General features: G+C 43.8%; 1 long non-coding RNA gene across 1 annotated transcript in view; it reads left to right on the forward strand.

The window, feature by feature from the left end:
- The window catches only part of LOC127601184 (uncharacterized), a 130698-nt gene extending 129334 nt beyond the window's left edge, over window positions 1-1364 (forward strand). Inside the window, exon 2 of the long non-coding RNA XR_007962506.1 lies at window positions 1179-1364. This is a non-coding gene — a long non-coding RNA (uncharacterized LOC127601184). The remainder of the gene's footprint in view (window positions 1-1178) is intronic.
- The last annotated feature ends 4322 nt before the right edge of the window (window positions 1365-5686 follow it).

Consider the following 5686-nt stretch of genomic DNA (forward strand, 5'->3'; position numbering starts at 1 on the left):
AAGTTTCCCCAAGGGAAATAATTCAAAGTCAATAATTTGTTCCTGGCTTGAGTCTGTCACCGTCATAAAACCGTTATTACCTGCACTGAAGATGTTCTTTCGAAGTGACAGGAAAGGCAAATTAACTAGTGTAAAATAGAACTAGAATAAAGTACAATTTCACAACACCAGACTGACAAGAAGTGTGCTGGAAAGTGTTTGCCAAACTATAATCACTGGCTGGAATTACGGAATGTCGATGATAATGTGTCGATGGAAGTGAAGTGAATATGTGGATCTAGTAAATATTGAATTGGTCTATTGTTCACAGCAGCAAGTTTTTATTTCACACTTTTCCTCTTTTCCTTTTCCGCAAAAACACCAAAGAAAAAACAAAACCATCAAGAAGCGGAAGTCTCCCATGATGGATGATTGATGAATGGATGAACTTTGTTCAAGTTCAAGTCAACTTTATTGTCAAATGTGCTCCATGTGCAACATACAGCACAGATGAAATTACTTTCCTCTCAACTGCAGGAGAGAGGAGCCGCTGTAAATGAGAAAATAATACAACACAACACATAAGACACAGACAGTCGTGGTTTGGTGGTTCTACTTTTTTTTTTTTAATCGGAGGGCCTTGAAAGTAAGTAAGACCTTGCAGATTTTTAGGGAACAGAAAACCTCAACTGTTTCTTTTGGTTGCTTTAAAACAGAAAATTACAGCAATGGTTTCTTCGTAAAGCTGATTTTAGTCATGTCAAACGTGTGCGTGGTCATGAGAGGAAAACTAAGAAAAAACGTTGTCTTTTCCTGACTTACTGTTTCAGATCAGATAGTGGGAGCTGCCGATTAGTTCAGCCGATTAGAATGCAAAATCTGATTTTGGGAAACAGTCAAACAATTGACTACCATAAGTATGAAACTTCGAACAGAAATTTCGACCAATAGTACTATTTTTTTTAAACTTGCGATCAACGAATAGCTGACCATAAAACAAACAAAAAAAAAAACAAATACTAAAACTAATAAAGGCCCGGTAGTCCAGTGGTTAGCACGTCGGCTTCCCAGTGCAGAGGTACCGGGTTCGATTCCAGCTCCGGCCTCCCTGTGTGGAGTTTGCATGTTCTCCCCGGGCCTGCGTGGGTTTTCTCCGGGTGCTCCGGTTTCCTCCCACATTCCAAAAACATGCGTGGCAGGCTGATTGAACACTCTAAATTGTCCCTAGGTGTGAGTGTGAGTGTGGATGGTTGTTCGTCTCTGTGTGCCCTGCGATTGGCTGGCAACCGATTCAGGGTGTCCCCCGCCTACTGCCCGGAGACAGCTGGGATAGGCTCCAGCACCCCCCGCGACCCTAGTGGGGATCACGCGGTTAGGAAGATGAATGAATGAATGAATAAAACTAATAAAAACTAATTACAAATGTTTAAAAAATTTTATATTTTTTAATTACTTTTTTTAAATTCCAAAACTATTATAACCCTGATTGTTAGTAATGAGACCAAGTGACAATGAGAAAGGTTGCAGTCACTTTGAAATTAGTTTTCATTTACAGGTGTGTTTCGAGCACTCGAACGGACCAAAGAGCGCAAGTACAAGCATGTATGAGATTCTTCCAAGCCCAGCAATAACAACCGCGATTGGGGATCTGGAGGCAAAATTAAAGTGAATGACGGGGGAAAAGCAGTGGTGACAAGAAGGGTGCGCTGACTCTAAGGAGAAGGGAAGGGCGAGGCTGATGGGGCTGAAACGCATCAGGCCTAATGAGGCCAAGCAGCCCAGGAGGTGAGACGGCAGGACAAACATGCCGTTGATTTAGTTGACAACGTGGAAGGAATGACTTGTGATTACAATGAAAAGCAAGTAAATGGCAAAAGACAACCAAGTCGACTTTGCTCAACTGTTATTCATGCGTACTGTTGCCCAGGGGGGGAAAAAAAACATCGGGGTGAATATTGGAGACATTGTACTTCGACTATATTTGAAAACTCCCCAATGGTGAGTAACAATATGAGAGATTACCTTCGCATTTTTGCAATTATGATATTGTATGTTAATCAAATATACAAAAAAAAAGAAACATTTACTAAACAAGGACTATGTTTCATTCAAATACAACCCTTGAAGTGTACCTACACTACAAGGGTTGTATTTGAATGAAACGCCAAAATCGGATTCCGCTTTCCCCAGAGGTACAGTATTTGCGCTGCTTTATTTGTGTGCACATTGTTCTCCAGGGTCGGGGTACATATTAGTGTTTAAATACTGATTTAAAGTTTTGAGATGCCATTCATTAGCTTGTCTTTAGCATTTTGCGTTGTGTTAGCATTAATCTAGTTGACTTTTGCAACACGAAGCTATGTATGATTAGCTAGCGTATACGGCTTCATTTCACATATAGATATATAGATAGATAGTAATTGAACTCTTAATCACGCAACTAGGCTTGTCCATGATCATCGCGGGGCCCACTCGCGTGTGTGTGTGTGTGTGTGTGTGTGTGTGCGCGTGTGTGCGTGTGCGTGTGCGTGCTCGCGCGCGTGTGCGCGCGCGTGAAGGCCGGCGGCGTCCCCCACGAAGCCCCCTTCTTTCTTAACCCGGGCTGCTCTCGATCCCAGCATGCCACGCGACATAGAGCGGATCGATCCTCCTGGATTCAATCGTGTCTCGAGTGAGTCAAGCCAATTTATTGTCATCAGCGGTGCTAAATAGAAAACGTGAGGACAACGCGCCCGTGAGGGCCGCCGCGTTAATTACAAGTACGAGATTGTCAGCACAGTCTGTGTGTACGTGTGTATGTGTGCACCATGTTTACAAAGGGCTTTGACAAGAGTGAAAAGCATACACCCGAAATAAGCTCACTGCTTCCACTCTTGTCGATCATATGAAGAACCCAACAAATCCAACCGATGCCAAGTAACCTCTTGTTCGATGTTGAAAATATCAAGGGTGTCAAACTCAGGTCCTGGAGGGCCGCTGTCCTGCATGTTTTCCAAGTCTCCCTGTTGCAACACATCTGATTCAAATGAACAGGTTCAATGCCAGGCTTCCGCTGAGCTTGCTGATGATCTCATCATTTGAATCAGGTGTGTTGCAACAGGGAGACTTGGAAAACATGCAGGACAGCGGCCCTCCAGGACCTGAGTTTGACACCCCTGTAATATTCATTCATTCATTCATTCATCTTCCGAGCCGCTTGATCCTCACTAGGGTCGCGGGGGGTGCTGGAGCCTATCCCAGCTGTCTTCGGGCAGTAGGCGGGGGACACCCTGAATCGGTTGCCAGCCAATCGCAGGGCACACAGAAACGAACAACCATTCGCACTCACACTCACACCTAGGGACAATTTAGAGTGTTCAATCAGCCTGCCACGCATGTTTTTGGAATGTGGGAGGAAACCGGAGCGCCCGGAGAAAACCCACGCAGGCCCGGGGAGAACATGCAAACTCCACACAGGGAGGCCGGAGCTGGAATCGAACCCGGTACCTCTGCACTGTGAAGCCGACGTGCTAACCACTTGACTACCGGGCCGCCACCCCTGGAATATCTATCTTTTAATTACACACAAAAAAAACAAATGCATACAATGTTAAATTTCATTTTGAAAAATAGATGGGGTTACTTTTCGTTGGCGGCCCGGTAGTCCAGTGGTTAGCACGTCGGCTTCACAGTGCAGAGGTACCGGGTTCGATTCCAGCTCCGGCCTCCCTGTGTGGAGTTTGCATGTTCTCCCCGGGCCTGCGTGGGTTTTCTCCGGGTGCTCCGGTTTCCTCCCACATTCCAAAAATATGCATGGCAGGCTGATTGAACACTCCAAATTGTCCCTAGGTGTGAGTGTGAGTGCGAATGGTTGTTCGTCTCTGTGTGCCCTGCGATTGGCTGGCAACCGATTCAGGGTGTCCCCCGCCTACTGCCCGGAGACAGCTGGGATAGGCTCCAGCACCCCCCGCGACCCTAGTGAGGATCAAGCGGTTAGGAAGATGAATGAATGAATGAATGAAAATAGATGGGTCAGAAGATGACATCACAAAAAAAAGCTAGCGTCTAAAAATGAGTTAAAGGCCGCAAAGATGTTTGCCGAGTATTTCAATGGTCTCAAACAGTTTTTCGTGTCACAAAGAAATTTGGATCGGCACTGTTTGCAATCATTTAAACTGTTTGGGAGTGTCTGGCGAACGTCTTTGCCACTGATTGCAACATTGAACGAAACCTGACAATAAATAAACACCGGCTACGTGCGCGCACACTTCACCGCTCGGTGAGTGATTTAAACGGCGTCACCAATTTCGGGTATCGCAGCTCTTGGGAAAGGATGTCCCAAGGTCGAGGCGCTCTGATGGACAATCTCCTACCTTTAGATTTAAACCCTGACTTTGAAACAACTTCAAGACCCTTACCCGAGGATGCTTTGGGTGAAAAGAGCCCGAGCCATACTTTCTTTCACATAGGTCAGTAAAATTATTAAATCAATTCTAAAAGAAACGTCAAACCAATAAAATGATGATAATTGAGGTGATGCATGTCATCTATTTAATTCAGTTCGACGCTTACTGGTAGCTTCCTTCTGCATTCTAAATCAGCGGGAGGCGAGAAAGTGATTTTCTTTTTTTTTTTTTTTGAGCGATCTGCAATAGTTTAACTGAATAAAATTAGAGAATGGATCAAATTTTCACAGTTAGATATTCCATATGCCCAAAATATGCATGATTGAGGTTTTTACAAATTTGATTCGTGGATGGACAGTGATAGTTTTGTTGTCGCTGTGATTTATTAAGGTGGTAATTTCATGTATAATACTCCCCCGCCCCCAAACTATGCACACTACTTAAAGGAAGCGTATCATGAGACATGTTTTTAATCACTCGTGTAGAAATAGTTCTGTCTTGAAAGTGGCTGGCCACCCATCAAGAGTGAAATTAAACGACCAAGTAAATCCTTGATCTGCCACTTTCTGAAAATGTGTCCAGGAGCAAAGATGTGCTGAACTGTTTAATGTAACAGTGGGACTAATTTACATAATAAGTGTGACCCAGATTTGTGAAATTAGCCAGTGGCAGCTTCACACACGTACCAGTCATTTGCAGGCTGGATGGAGAGTGGTGAACATCTGTTCTGGGTGGAACTAACAGGATCTTTGGATGTCGCCGATAACACCGCAATGAGCTACTAAATTTGTTGATGGTCTTTTTACTAACAAGTTGCGTGATGAGTCCTAAGTTTTTAAATAGAGCAACACTTGCCTGAGTTCCACCCTCAATTGTCATAGTCACAATAGGCATATTCTGCATTTGCATGAGACAGAACCACCCCACCCCCCAAAACTGTGTAATTTGAAGATCATTCGCTCAAATACTTTAAAAAAATGTAAAAATGGGAGCATGAGTGTTGCATTTACATTTTAGTTTGATGTACTTGCTCATTATTTGATTTTAACTAGAGTTTTGGTCGCATTTAATTTTACGGACGTTGTCTAGGGAAAAAAAAAGGATATTTGAACATCATCCGCGTGTATGTATGATACGCTGCGGAGGCTTCATCCCCGTTTGTGAGGGAACTGTTGTTTCGACAGGCGTTATGCAATAATAATGCCAATAATAATAATGGCAGCCACCCCTCTGCAAATTATAGGATTGAATGGCGAGACAAATCAGTTCACACTCATGCTAAATCAATGAAGTGCATGTTGAAATAGTCACGTGATCATTGA

Source organism: Hippocampus zosterae, chromosome 5 (assembly GCF_025434085.1).
Source record: "Hippocampus zosterae strain Florida chromosome 5, ASM2543408v3, whole genome shotgun sequence".
Classification (NCBI taxonomy): Eukaryota; Metazoa; Chordata; class Actinopteri; order Syngnathiformes; family Syngnathidae; genus Hippocampus; species Hippocampus zosterae.